Source organism: Symphalangus syndactylus, chromosome 3 (assembly GCF_028878055.3).
Source record: "Symphalangus syndactylus isolate Jambi chromosome 3, NHGRI_mSymSyn1-v2.1_pri, whole genome shotgun sequence".
Lineage (NCBI taxonomy): Eukaryota > Metazoa > Chordata > Mammalia > Primates > Hylobatidae > Symphalangus > Symphalangus syndactylus.
Genome location: NC_072425.2, coordinates 123,862,858 through 123,878,395, shown reverse-complemented (window position 1 = coordinate 123,878,395; position 15,538 = coordinate 123,862,858).

Sequence of the window (15,538 nt, the reverse complement as noted above, 5' to 3'; positions counted from 1 at the left end):
ATTGAGAACGGCAGTCAAGAGTGCAAAGCAGAATCTTGGAGAGGAAAGACAAAGTAGTATGGTGATTAAACTATGTAGTGAGAAGGAATTAATGAATATTCAGAGTTTTCTATGTTAAGCAGTTGTCTATGATAATAGGTATAAGAGTCATTAAAAGTGCTGACCAAGAGATCGAGACCATCCTGGCTAACATGGTGAAACCCCGTCTCTACTAAAAATACAAAAAAATTAGCCGGGCATGGTGGCGGGCGCCTGTAGTCCCAGCTACTCAGGAGGCTGAGGCAAGAGAATAGTGTGAACCTGGGAGCCAGAGCTTGCAGTGAGCCAAGATCGTGCCACTGCACTCCAGCCTGGGCGACAGAGCGAGACCCTGTCTCAAAAAAAAAAAAAAAAAAAAAAAAGAAAAACAAACAAACAAAAAAAACATGCTGACCAAAGCAGGGAGAGACCTCAGTTATGTGGTACATTTAGCTGTAGCCCAGTTGATATTCAGCTTAAACTAAAAAAGTATTGAGTATATGATAGTAGAATGTCTGAGCTATCATTGCCCCAGACCTCTTCTTGCTGTCATTCTTATGTTGTCTTAAAATGCTGGTCATACTCTGTTCAAGTAATTAAAACTAATTACGGAAGATTTCACCCTGTAGAGTGCACTAAAATTAAATATCTGTACTTTGCCCTTTACCCAGACTCACCTACAGATAGACGATTCTGGCTTAAAACCCTCTTTCTCAAAGTGAAAAAGGAGAGTTTGTCCAAATCATCTTGTGGTAGGAAGAACACAATGTCTTCTGAAAGGAGAATATAGAATTTATCACTACCATAGGTCATCAAAACATTTTGTAGGACTTTTATTGGTCATAAATATGATGGAGCTAATATATTTAGATCTTGGCATTAAAAAAATCATTCACCACTGTGGTTACATTTCACTATCTCAAATGTTAAATTCTGCATTTTAAAACTTGCCAACAAACTTTAAAAAAAATTCCACATTTTACTTTGGAATAATTTTACATTTACAGAAAAATTGTGAAGATAATACAAAGATTCCATATACCCTTGACCCAGATTTCCCTACTGTTAAACAACTCTCACAACCATGGTGCATTTGTTAAAACTAAGAAATGAACACTGGTACATTACTATGAACTAAACTTCAGACTTCATTTGGATTTCACCATTTTTTCTGCTAATGCCCTTTTTGTTTGTTTCAGGATTCAATCCAAAAGATAGAATATTGCATTTAGTTATCATGTATCCTTAGTCTTCTCTGACTTGAGTCAATTTCTTAGTCTTTTCTTGTTTTTCATGATCTTGATAGTTTTGAAGAGTCCTGGTCAAAAATTCTGTAGAATGTCCCTCAATTTGGATTATCTGATGCTTTTCACGTTATTAACCTGGGTTATAGTTTTTTTGGAGAGAAATACTATAGATGTGGAGTGTCCTTCCCATCACAACATATTAGAGGGACATAGTATCAATATGACTTATCACTGGTGACGTTAACCTTAATCACTCAGATAAGATGATGTCTGCTAGGTTTTTCCACTGTGAGATTACTATTTTTCCCTTTTCACATTCTATTCTTTAGAAGCGAGTCACTAAATCTAGTTCACACTCAACATGTGTCTGTGGTGGGGGCAAGGGGCATAGTGGGAATTAAGCTCCCTCTCTTGGAGTGGGAATTATTTACGTATATTAAAGGGAAATTTTCTGTACAGAAAATTGTCAATTTACCCAACAGGAATATATCTATTTTGTGTCACAGTAACAGAGGACCAATACATTGGAAAAAAGATTGTTCTTCTTTGTTAAAAAATATATAGCTTTGTTTGAGAATGCTGGACCTTGCTCCAATCTAGTATCAGCTGCTCCTGTGATTAGTGCTATACTCCAGTGAATTTGAGTGACAATCTAGTTTTGCCAGTGCTCATGTTTACTTAATTCCCAGATGTATGAAGAATATTATAATCTATTTTATAAATTGAAACTACTTATTAGTGATTTACAGTGACTTTTTAAATCTGGATAGATTGCACAGAAATTATGTCATTTTACATAATAAGGATAGGGCACTGTTTTTTTTTGTTTTTTTTTGTTGTTTTTTTTTTGTTTTTTGCTAATGGAAAACTACCAACAAAAAGCAAACAGCAAACAGCAAAAAGGAAAAGTGCTCATTTTTGAAATAGGACACCAAATAATGAACAACTGAGGAAGAAATTCTGCTAAAATAATTGGGACTCAGCGACACTGAAAATCTATGACCTCATCAGCCTGGAGACAATTAATTTTATTATGGTTAATTACATAACCTCCTGAAAATACAAGCACCATGTAAACTAAGAAAAATGAAGAAGCAATGAGAAGAATTACTGATAGAGAACAAGACAAGCATTTCCCTTCAGTGGTTTTAATGTTTAGTTATCTCATTAAACGACAGTTTTGAAGTAATTAATTATGATATTTGGTTGGAACATTTGGATTTACACTCCAGTCAAATCATTTGGACCTCTTTTTGAGGCACTTTTAAACAAAGCTACAAATGGTGGCTACTGCCTTATAAAAATGAACAGTGTATATGGGATGGCTGGGAATAACTCTTCTTCATTTTTCATTTGTTTTCTCAAATACAGTAGTAAGCACTTTCAGTTGTGCTCTCTTTGCAAATAATCCACTTGTTAAAATGCTCATTAATTTATTAATCAAATGTTATCTCCTAAGCTGCTCTTATTTATATTGTGTGCCTCTAGCAAATACATCTAGTCGTTGCTTTGGTTTCATTCCAGTCTAGTGATTTCAAACTCCTGTTGGCCAATCTTTGTTCTAGAATTGTATTTACAGCTGAGCACATGATATCCACCTCCCTTCTTCAGATATTCTGCAGTCATCTTGACAAATCTCAATATTCACACATACATCTGTCTTTCTCCATTCTCTTCCCTGCCTCTAATACATTCTGAACCTAGCTGCAAGTGTTCATTGTGTATGTTTACCCTGATTCACTAATTGACAATAAATTCCTGAGAGCTAGTCTTTTCAGTTTGTATGGATGAACATTCTCTGTCCAGTAGTTGAAAACAAAGGTAGCAAGCTGAAAACCTTTTTCTCTGATAGAAAAAAGAAATGTATTAGATTGAACATAAGAGCATACTATATTTGGTATGAGTCAAGGTGGAATTATTATTGATCAATCTGGTTTAAAATCCTCTTCACTGAATCCACTAAGTCATTATATTGGGACACCAAATTAAGAAACTTTGGGTCTGTTCGTTAAGTGAAAGACACATCACAGACCTTAACACGGAAGTGGCACTTATTAGGTTTTTGGGGAATTTTAAACCTTTTTTTTTTTTTATTTTATTTTTCTATTTTTTGGTTTTGTACTTTTTTTTTCTTTTTTTATTATACTTTAGGTTTTAGGGTACATGTGCACAATGTGCAGGTTTGTTACATATGTATCTGTGTGCCATGTTGATTTCCTGCACCCATTAACTCATCATTTAGCATTAGGTATATCTCCTAATGCTGTCCCTCCCCCCTCCCCCAACCCCACAACAGTCCCCGGAGTGTGATATTCCCCTTCCTGTGTCCATGAGTTCTCATTGTTCAATTCCCACCTATGAGTGAGAACATGCAGTGTTTGGTTTTTTGTCCTTGTGATAGTTTACTGAGAATGATGTTTTCCAGTTTCATCCATGTCCCTACAAAGGACATCAACTCATCATTTTTTATGGCTGCATAGTATTCCATGGTGTATATGTGCCACATTTTCTTAATCCAGTCTATCGTTGTTGGACATTTGGGTTGGTTCCAAGTCTTTGCTATTGTGAATAGTGCCGCAATAAACATACGTGTGCATGTGTCTTTATAGCAGCATGATTTATAGTCCTTTGGGTATATACCCAGTAATGGGGTGGCTGGGTCAAATGGTATTTCTAGTTCTAGATCCCTGAGGAATCGCCACACTGACTTCCACAATGGTTGAACTAGTTTACAGTCCCACCAACAGTGTAAAAGTGTTCCTATTTCTCCACATCCTCTCCAGCACCTGTTGTTTCCTGATTTTTTAATGATGGCCATTCTAACTGGTGTGAGATGGTATCTCACTGTGGTTTTGATTTGCATTTCTCTGATGGCCAGTGATGATGAGCATTTCTTCATGTGTTTTTTGGCTGCATAAATGTCTTCTTTTGAGAAGTGTCTGTTCATGTCCTTTGCCCACTTTTTGATGGGGTTGTTTGTTTTTTTCTTGTAAATTTGTTTGAGTTCATTATAGATTCTGGATATTAGCCCTTTGTCAGATGGGTAGGTTGCAAAAATTTTCTCCCATTCTGTAGGTTGCCTGTTCACTCTGATGGTAGTTTCTTTTGCTGTGCAGAAGCTCTTTAGTTTAATTAGATCCCATTTGTCAATTTTGGCTTTTGTTGCCATTGCTTTTGGTGTTTTAGACATGACGTCCTTGCCCACGCCTATGTCCTCAATGGTATTGCCTAGGTTTTCTTGTAGGATTTTAATGGTTTTAGTTCTAACATTTAAGTTTTTAATCCATCTTGAATTAATTTTTGTATAAGGTGTAAGGAAGGGATCCAGTTTCAGCTTTCTACATATGGCTAGCCAGTTTTCCCAGCACCATTTATTAAATAGGGAATCCTTTCCCCATTTTTTGTTTTGGTCAGATTTGCCAAAGATCAGATAGTTGTAGATATGTGGCATCATTTCTGAGGGCTCTGTTCTGTTCCATTGATCTATGTCTCTGTTGTGGTACCAGTACCATGCTGTTTTGGTTACTGTAGCCTTGTAGTATAGTTTGAAGTCAGGTAGCGTGATGCCTCCAGCTTTGTTCTTTTGGCTTAGGATTGACTTGGCGATGTGGGCTCTTTTTTGGTTCCATATGAACTTTAAAGTAGTTTTTTCCAATTCTGTGAAGAAAGTCATTGGTAGCTTGATGGGGATGGCATTGAATGTATAAATTACCTTGGGCAGTATGGCCATTTTCACGATATTGATTCTTCCAACCCATGAGCATGGAATGTTCTTCCATTTGTTTGTATCCTCTTTTATTTCATTGAGCAGTGGTTTGTAGTTCTCCTTGAAGAGGTCCTTCACATCCCTTGTAAGTTGGATTCCTAGGTATTTTATTCTCTTTGAAGCAATTGTGAATGGGAGTTCACTCATGATTTGGCTCTCTGTTTGTCTGTTATTGGTGTACAAGAATGCTTGTGATTTTTGTACATTGATTTTGTATCCTGAGACTTTGCTGAAGTTGCTAATCAGCTTAAGGAGATTTTGGGCTGAGACAATGGAGTTTTCTAGATATACAATCATGTCATCTGCAAACAGGGACAATTTGACTTCCTCTTTTCCTAATTGAACACCCTTTATGTCCTTCTCCTGCCTGATTGCTCTGGCCAGAACTTCCAGCACTATGTTGAATAGGAGCAGTGAGAGAGGGCATCCCTGTCTTGTGCCAGTTGTCAGAGGGAATGCTTCCAGTTTTTGCCCATTCAGTATGATATTGGCTGTGGGTTTGTCATAGATAGCTCTTATTATTTTGAGATATGTCCCATCAATACCTAATTTATTGAGAGTTTTTAGCATGAAGGGTTGTTGAATTTTGTCAAAGGCCTTTTCTGCATCTATTGAGATAATCATGTGGTTTTTGTCTTTGGTTCTGTTTATATGCTGGATTACATTTATTGATTTGCATATGTTGAACCAGCCTTGCATCCCAGGGATGAAGCCCACTTGATCATGGTGGATAAGCTTTTTGATGTGCTGCTGGATTCGGTTTGCCAGTATTTTATTGAGGATTTTTGCATCAATGTTCATCAAGGATATTGGTCTGAAATTCTCTTTTTTGGTTATGTCTCTGCCAGGCTTTGGTATCAGGACGATGCTGGCTTCATAAAATGTGTTAGGGAGGATTCCCTCTTTTTCTATCGATCGGAATAGTTTCAGAAGGAATGGTACCAGTTCCTCCTTGTACCTCTGTTAGAATTTGGCTGTGAATCCATCAGGTCCTGGACTCTTTTTGGTTGGTAAGCTATTGATTATTGCCACAATTTCAGAACCTGTTATTGGTCTATTCAGAGATTCAACTTCTTCCTGGTTTAGTCTTGGGAGGGTGTATTTGTCGAGGAATTTATCCATTTCTTCTAGATTTTCTAGTTTATTTGCATAGAGGTGTTTGTAGTATTCTCTGATGGTAGATTGTATTTCTGTGGGATCGGTGGTGATATCCCCTTTTTCATTTTTTATTGCATCTATTTGATTTTTCTCTCTTTTCTTCTTTATTAGTCTTGCTAGTGGTCTATCAATTTTGTTGATCTTTTCAAAAAACCAGCTCCTGGATTCACTAATTTTTTGAAGGGTTTTTTGTGTCTCTATTTCCTTCAGTTCTGCTCTGATTTTAGTTATTTCTAGCCTTCTGCTAGCTTTTGAATGTGTTTGCTCTTGCTTTTCTAGTTCTTTTAATTGTGATGTTAGGGTGTCAATTTTTGATCTTTCCTGCTTTCTCTCGTGGGCATTTAGTGCTATAAATTTCCGTCTACACACTGCTTTGAACGTGTCCCAGAGGTTCTGGTATGTTGTGTCTTTGTTCTCGTTGGTTTCAAAGATCATCTTTATTTCTACCTTCATTTCATTATGTACCCAATAGTCATTCAGGAGCAGGTTGTTCAGTTTCCATGTATTTGAGTGGTTTTGAGTGAGTTTCTTAATCCTGAGTTCTCGTTTGATTGCACTGTGTTCTGAGAGACAGTTTATTATGATTTCTGTTCTTTTACATTTGCTGATGAGAGCTTTACTTCCAACTATGTGGTCAATTTTGGAATAGGTGTGGTGTGGTGCTGAAAAAAATGTATATTCTGTTGATTTGGGGTGGAGAGTTCTGTAGATGTCTGTTAGGTCCTCTTTATGTAGAGCTGAGTTCAATTCCTGGATATCCTTGTTAACTTTCTGTCTCGTTGATCTGTCTAATGTTGACAGTGGGGTGTTAAAATCTCCCATTATTATTGTGTGGGAGTTTAAGTCCCTTTGTAGGTCACTCAGGACTTGCTTTATGAATCTGGGTGCTCCTGTGTTGGGTGCATATATATTTAGAATAGTTAGCTCTTCTTGTTGAATTGATCCCTTTACCATTATGTAATGGCATTCTTTGTCTCTTTTGATCTTTGTTGGTTTAAAGTCTATTTTATCAGAGACTAGGATTGCAACCCCTGCCTTTTTTTGTTTTCCATTTGCTTGATAGATCTTCCTCCATCCCTTTATTTTGAGTCTATGTGTGTCTCTGCACGTGAGATGGGTTTCCTGAATACAGCACACTGATGGGTCCTGACTCCTTATCCATTTTGCCAGTCTGTGTCTTTTAATTGGAGCATTTAGCCCATTTGCATTTAACGTTAATATTGTTATGTGTGAATCTGATCCTGTCATTATGATGTTAGTTGGTTGTTTTGCTTGTTAGTTGATGCAGTTTCTTCCTAGCCTCGATGGTCTTTACAATTTGGCATGTTTTTGCAGTGGCTGGTACTGGTTGTTCCTTTCCATGTTTAGTGCTTCCTTCAGGAGCTCTTTTAGGGCAGGCCTGGTGGTGACAAAATCTCTCAGCATTTGCTTGTCTGTAAAGTATTTTATTTCTCCTTCACTTATGAAGCTTAGTTTGGCTGGATATGAAATTCTGGGTTGAAAATTCTTTTCCTTAAGAATGTTGAATATCAGCTCCCGCTCTCTTCTGGCTTGTAGAGTTTCTGCCGAAAGATCAGCTGTTAGTCTGATGGGCTTCCCTTTGTGGGTAACCCGACCTTTCTCTCTGGCTGCCCTTAACATTTTTTCCTTCATTTCAACTTTGGTGAATCTGACAATTATGTGTCTTGGAGTTGCTCTTCTCGAGGAGTTATCTTTGTGGCGTTCTCTGTATTTCCTGAATCTGAATGTTGGCCTGCCTTGCTAGATTGGGGAAGTTCTCCTGGATAATATCTTGCAGAGTGTTTTCCAACTTGGTTCCATTCTCCCCGTCATTTTCAGGTACACCAATCAGACGTAGGTTTGGTCTTTTCACATAATCCCAAATTTCTTGGAGGCTTTGTTCATTTCTTTTTATTCTTTTTTCTCTAAACTTCCCTTCTCTCTTCATTTCATTCATTTCATCTTCCATCAGCAATACCCTTTCTTCCAGTTGATCGCATCTGCTACTGAGGCTTCTGCAATCTTCGTGTAGTTCTCAAAACTTGGTTTTCGGCTCCATCAGCTCCTTTAAGCCCTTCTCTCCATTGGTTATTCTAGTTATCCATTCTTCTAATTTTTTTTCAAAGTTTTTTACTTCTTTGCTATTGTTTTGAATTTCCTCCCGTAGCTCAGAGTAGTTTGATTGTCTGAAGCCTCCTTCTCTCAACTCGTCAAAGTCATCCTCCATCCAGCTTTGTTCCGTTGCTGGTGAGGAACTGCTTTCCTTTGGAGGAGGAGAGGTGCTCTGCTTTTTAGAGTTTCCAGTTTTTCTGCTCTGTTTTTTCCCCATCTTTGTGGTTTTATCTACTTTTGGTCTTTGATGATGGTGATGTACAGATGGGTTTTTGGTGTGGATGTCCTTTCTGTTTGTTAGTTTTCATTCTACCAGACAGGACCGTTAGCTGCAGGTCTGTTGGAGTTTACTAGAGGTCCACTCCAGACCCTGTTTGGCTGGGTGTCAGCACCGGTGGCTGCTTAACAGCAGATTTTCGTGAGACCCCAAATTCAGCTGTCTGATAGTTCCTCTGGAAGTTTTGTCTCAGAGGAGTACCCGGCAGAGTGAGATGTCAGTCTGTCCCTACTGGGGGGGTGCCTCCCAGTTAGGCTGCTCAGGGGTGAGGGACCCACTTTAGGAGGCAGTCTGTCCATTCTCAGATCTCCAGCTGCGTGCTGGGAGAACCACTACTCTCTTCAAAGCTGTCAGTTAGACAGGGACATTTAATTCTGAGGAGGTTCCTGCTGACTTTTTGTTTGTCTGTGCCCTGCCCCCAGAGGTGGAGCCTACAGAGGTAGGCAGGCCTCCTTGAGCTGTGGTGGTCTCCACCCAGTTCGAGCTTCCTGGCTGCTTTATTTATCTAAGCAAGCCTGGGCAATGGTGGGCGCCCCTCCCCCAGCCTTGCTGCCGCCTTGCAGCTTGATCTCAGACTGCTGTGCTAGCACTCAGCGAGACTCCGTGGGCATAGGACCCTCCGAGCCAGGTGCGGGACACAATCTCCTAGTGTGCCGTTTTCCAGGCCCGTTGGAAAAGCGCAGTATTAGGGTGGGACTGACCGGATATTCCAGGTGCCCTCTGTTACCCCTTTCTTTGACTAGGAAATTGAACTCCCTGACCCCTTGCGCTTCCCGAGTGAGGCAATGCCTCGCCCTGCTTTGGCTCGCACACAGTGTGCTTCACTGACTGTCCTGCACCCACTGTTTGGCACTCCCTAGTGAGATGAAACCGGTACCTCAAGCAGAAATGCAGAAATCACCAGTCTTCTGTGTGGCTCAGGCTGGTAGCTGGAGACTGGAGCTGTTCATATTCGGCCATCTTCGCTCCACCCCCAACCTTTTTTATTTTTTAAAAATAGTTTCTCTAAAGGTTAACTTTTCATCCTACTGGTCTATTAAAGACTGATATGCTTGGAAAATTAGCTAATTTAGATAAATAGTAAATTGAGATAAGGAGGTGATACACTTTATTGACTGGAATTATATTCTTGGACAATACAATAAGCAAATAATTTATAGCAGGTGTGCTTCAAGTTTGACTAATATAAAAATGTGTGTGTATGTGTGAAGGGGGGAAGAGCATAAGGAAGCTTAGCTTTGTTTTTTGTTTCTGGTTTTTTAGAGACAGTGTCTCACTCTGTCACTCAGGCTGCACATACCTCAGTAATGGTTTGCAACTTGTTTCCTGGACATTGAGGCAGTCTACCCTGCTGCTGGTTTATGTTCGTGGGAATTATGAACTTTATAGATGACTGAATAGCTTTTATTGACTTGTACAAATCTCTATTCGTGTCATTTCCCAGGTCAAAAAGTTAAAATTATTTTTTTTCAATGCCTGTCAGAGAAAGTTCAGTGAACCTTTCCCAATCTGGTCTTTATCTTCTTATTCTATTTCTTGCTGTTTCTCAGTATGCATTCTCTTATCCAGTTTGGATGTGATACATAGCATTTTCAAACAAAACATACTCTTTCTCTTCTCCATGCCCAATTAATTCGTTTCCATCTATTAAAATTTTACCCATTCTTCAAAGACTAGTTCAAGCCCCATTTCCTTCATAAGCAAATATTTAGAGTTTATATTTCTTTTTCTCCTAGAATATTATATTACTAATTTTCCATATGACATCTTATCTAGTACTATTTTCTATGGCCATTTAACTTTTCATGTTATTTAACTTTTCCTTATGCTTATTACAGTGTAAGTTTCTCAAAAGTAGGAACCATATATTATCTTTATAATGCTTATTGTGTTTGGTTTAATATTAAACGTTCCATTACTCAAATATGTGTTGAGATGAATAGATGAGTTAACTTAGCCATGATGGCTATGTGTAACTGGACTAATGCAAACGTATTATTACTACCTGAGAAAAGGACTCAAATAAAATTCTCTGCAAATAATGAGCCAGACTTAGTTTTTTTCCTCAAGCAATAGTCTTTCTTAGAGACAGCGTTCTACCCTAGAGCTGTAAAATAAGATTTTGCAGAGCTAAGAGCTTACCTGTGATTAACTATGTGCCGTAGAACCATGGACAGTTTCCTCCATCTTTGCATGCCTTTGTTGCTCTATCAGCAACATACAATAAAATGCCTTCTTTCCCTTGCTTGACAGTAGAAGTTATAGGAAATAATGGGTCCTACCTTTGACTTTCCTTTTCTTTCCAAACAAAGAGTGGTTATCAAGATTTCAGGGTCTGTATTTAAAAAATATATAATTTTAGAAATATATGTATATAATTACATGTATGAAGTCTTTTCAAAAATAATATTTCATGAGATAATATTCTGCTCATCTATCACATGTATAGCTGTTGGTAAAAAAAAATTGTGTGTTTAATAAATATCAAAAGCAAATAATTTGTCTTTCCAAATTCTTTTGTTTCTTATTATGTATTTGAAGCTCAGTTTATAGACAATCAGTTAAAACTTTATAAAATGTTTAAATATAGAATAATGCACTATTTATAAACCACAAATGCATAGGCAACACTATGTATACAAAATTATTGCAGCAAAAATGACTTAAAATACATCATTTTCATTGTATATTTGTAAGATCTTATTGCCTATTTACTCAGAGTCTGTAATCAAGATAAAAGACAAGCTTTTCTGAGAACTTTGGAAGCTGAGCAACCAGAGTCCTGGTTTCCAAACTATGTACCAACAGGTCCTAGGGTGGTGCAGTGGATGCACATGGCTGCTGAGGTATATTTTAACATTTTGAGAGGAACACAGTGATGCTTAATGTCAGTTGAGCACCAAACAGACTATTAGCTTGAGGTAGTTTATAGTTTTAGCATTGGATTGTACTACCTTATTTTAATCACTTTATGCATTTGTGAAGGTGGGTTTTGGAGGCTGCTATGATTACGAGCAATAACCATGGGAAAATCAGTGTGGAATAAAATATGAGGATGACAATGTCCAATATGATCCCAAGGTTTGAAAAGCTGTGCAGTGTTCAACTTTATTAGCTAAAATAATTATAGTTAATAATGAAGTAAAGATGTTATTTTTCTTTCACTTTATTATGTTTTCAAATGCTGCTAATTTGTTACGATATAAATAATTATTAAATGGTTTGGACCAGGCTATATTTTATTTTTATTTTCGGTTTTTGAGACAGAGTCTCTCTCTGTTGCCATGGCTGGAGTGCAGTGGCACAATCTCAGCTCACTGCAACCTCTGCCTCCTGGGTTCAAGCAATTCTCTTGCCTCAGCTCCCTAAGTAGCTGGGTTAACAGGCACCCACCACCATGCCCCACTAATTTTTGTATTTTTAGTAGGGATGGGGTTTCATCATGTTGGCCAGGCTGGTCTTGAACTCCTGACCTCAGGTGATCTGCCCATCTCAGCCTCCCAAAGTGCTGGGATTACAGTCGTGAGACACTGTGCCTGGCCTACATTTTAAATTGAATTGTTAGCTATTTCTTTTGGCCTAGGGTGCTGTTAAAAATTACCGAGAAAACTTGAAAACCAAGAAAATCTGGGAATTTTCTTCTCTGAGATAGAAGTCCAAAGAATTTTTTGGAGATTGAGCAGAAATGATTCCAGCTTATGTCTGCATGCTGTGGAGGGAAACACAGAGTCACTTGGGGGCTCCTGAAGGAGAGGACTGAAACAGGCTCACTTTGGGATGATTGTGTGTACATATTGCTTATCTGGAAGCAAGGATTACTCTACTTCTGTGGTGCTAATGAGACCCCATGTGAAACAGAGAAATGGAACATTTGATTTTAGTTCACAGTCGTGGTACAGATGCCTGTTCAGTTTTGTATACAAAAAGAATTAATGCTCGTTTTACTTACTATAAGGAGAACTGCCGGAAGTGAGTAAATGTAAGTTTTATTCTAAAAGTTTCACTCCTTTTGGTGGAGAAATGTTTTAGAATTATTTTAAGATTAACATGGGTTTTTAGGCATGAACTAATTATTCATAACTGAGGCCCTCATTTCAATGTCCAACTTGAAAAGTTTTCCAGAAATGATCATAACATTGGGTATCCACTGTCATTTGTTAAGTTTTTAAACAGAAAATTGTACCTATGGATTATCTTAAGGGATCCATTACATTTCCACTTAATCATTATTAGTAACATTTTTCTAATGTTTTCTTATCTAGTGACAAAAGCACACTTCATACTTAATACTTCTAAGAATTTTAGTCATCATATTAAAATTGGATTTTAAAAGATTTATTATTTAAAATAATGATTAAATAACAGACTGCATATTTACTATAAATTGGACATATTTAAGTAAGTGTCTATTAACATTAACAAAGTTATATTGAGGCATTCTTATTGATAATTCATACTTATTATTGTTAGCTGTCAAGCTTAATAAGCTGCAGACAGGAAGATATAATTCCTTTATATAATACAATAAAGCAGACAGAAGAATTAGGTTATGAAAAGACAGAGAGATAGTGAGCATCTAACCAAATAAGATTCAGTTGAAATATTTTTTTTTATCCATTTAATTCCACGGACCATGTTCATGGCAGTTTTGTATCAGGAGAGGATCTTGGGTGGTTTAAGGAGGGATCTGTAGAAGAACTGAACTCTCAGAAAGGATATGACAGGGAAGAAAAAGAGAATCTAACCTTATGATGATGTATGTGGGTACAGTTTTTAGGCACAAGATATATCTGGAAAGGAAATGAACAGTTCAACAAAGAGAAAAATTATAGAATTTTGAGGATTGATGATAACCTAAGGATTTTATCCAACACTTTTGATTTAGAGGTGAAGGGTTTGAGTCCCAGAGCAGTTAACAACTTTATTTTGGTCACAGAGATAGTTATCAGCAGAGAAACTATGAGAATGTAGAACTTCTGCACATGTCAGTGCTTTTCCACATTATGTTCCAGGACATAATTCATACAAGTTAATTGTGTATTTAATATTTATTTTAATGCAATAACCCACTCACATTGTGATTTTAATTCAGCATATTTTTAAATCTGTTTTTAGGACATTTGAGGACAAGAGACAGGCAGGAAAAGTGTTTCAGTGGAAATAGCATGGGCTTAGTAGTCAGGATTGGAATTCTGACTTTAATATTTATCACCTCCATGACATTGGAAGATATTTTAAATCTCTGTGCCAAAATTTCCATAACTTTATAATTGGAAAAATGTCCTATTATGTTGGGATTAAGAATCCCAATTTAAATAAAGTGTATAGAGACCTGGGATTGTTGAGTATGCAACAAAAAGGCTGAGAGTTGTAGGAGACTGTGGTGCTGATATTAGTATTCAAACTGTTGACTAATAGGGTCTCTTCTTAGAGAAGTATGGATTTCTGTGGTGCATGGTTGAATGTAAAGCCACTTAAGGAGACAGTAGTGTCTGCCAGAGGCACCAACATGCACTGATCACCTGCCTCTTTCTTGCTGTCATGGATTTGATGCATCAAAAAAAGTCAGTTATTACACCCTTAAGTATCTTCCTGGGTCACAAATTCTACTAAGTGTAGCATTGACTTTGTTGCTTGTCTTTCTTTCTTTCCCCCTTTCCCCCAGCCTTCTCCTCCTCTATTCTTTTTTGAGCAGCAAGAATCCTACCCCTTCGGGATGGTTTTATGATAAAATATAACTATAGGACAATGGATTACATTGTCTTCTGTGTGTCCCTTTATATGTGAACACAGCAGATGGTTCTTCTCACTTTGATATTATCTTTAATATTTAGTTTTACTTACAAAATTGTGCAACAATATGAAGTACAGTATCTCCTATTTGCTGACAGTCTTTCTCAGAGAAAGCACATTTGCCCTCTTGTAAAAGAGGGGGTATGTTAAGTGTGAGAGAGTAGACAGATCTCATTCATGAACACAAACATAGGGTTAAACTAGCAGGTGAACAGTGTGAACTGTGAGTGTGTGTGTATGTGTGTGTGATTTTCTAGGTTAGGGATCCAGAAAAACTTGCCCTAGTTAAGGATTCACCAGCTACTATATTTCTTTAGAAAACTTGCTTTAATATTACATGTACAATTCCTGTGAATTGCCAGATTTATGTAAAGATTGACAGGGAGAAATTCTTCAGTCTTCTATCAGGATAGAGCTCTGCTCCAGGGAATGCTTAAGCAAATCTTGCAGATTTTCTTGCTGGAGTGTTAGATGGATGAAAAGAAACTAGTAAAGAGTTTGAACCTGGGAAATGCAAAGAATTTTGGGAAGGAGGACTGATTGTAGCTTTGATTTGAATTGGACACAGGTGACTTTTCTTCAACAACTTCTCTGAGGATGAAAATCAGGTGAAATGAGGCTATATAAGTGAAAGAGTTTATAAATAGGATTGATTTATTTGAAAGGAAGGCACACACAAATAATAGTTACTTTATGTTTAAATGTAAAATAGTCATTGTCTTGACTAAAGTGAAGAATCTGTTTTTTTAGGAAGTCTTTCCCAATGCTTGATCAATCTGAGTTGGCCTATGCCAACTTCACAAATAAACCAAGTATATTTCTGCATTTTTCTTTTCCAGTTGGAGAGTGGGCTTTAAATGCTTTATTAAAATACAATACATCCAGCAGGGCTGGATTTGTGGGTATGAGTTTGCGCAAGCTTCTTTTCCTAAAATCAGAGCACAAACTATTCATTCTCAGCGGACTACTCTACCTACAGTATTTAGATTGCTTTTGCTAGCTGTAAGGCTTCTTCTTCTTCTTTTTTTAATGGACAGTAGCTATGCTTCATTTTAAAAATGTCAATTCTAATATAAACACAGCACTCTTCATATTGAGAGCTTTTGAACCCTGCTCCTAAACAGAAATACAAAGGAAACCCTTGAAAGCAAAGCAGATGTTGTACTG